Raw genomic sequence first — 329 nt, forward strand, 5'->3', positions numbered from 1 at the left:
CTGGGGGATCTTCCGCTGAGGCATGGAAGACGGGAGGAAGGGGTCCGTCATCGGCTCGCCGGGCTCCGCGCCACCTCTGCGATCTTGCGGAAAGAGGAGCGGGTGGGTGGGCGTCTGGGAGGAGGCTGCAGGGGGGCGGGGGGGGACGGGGGGGGCGGGCAGGGAAGGAGGGGAGAGAGCAGGAGGATGGCAGAGTTACCAAGTGCGTGCCTTAGTCACGGCCCTGGGAGGCGCGACCCTCCGGGCAGCCCGGAGCGGGGTAGGATCCCACAGCCCCCTGCGGCCAGCGGCCCCGGGGCTGGAGTGCGGCGGGGTGGGGGGGGGGGGGG

The sequence above is a fragment of the Tupaia chinensis genome, unplaced genomic scaffold (assembly GCF_000334495.1).
Source record: "Tupaia chinensis unplaced genomic scaffold, TupChi_1.0 Scaffold000206_1, whole genome shotgun sequence".
Classification (NCBI taxonomy): Eukaryota; Metazoa; Chordata; class Mammalia; order Scandentia; family Tupaiidae; genus Tupaia; species Tupaia belangeri.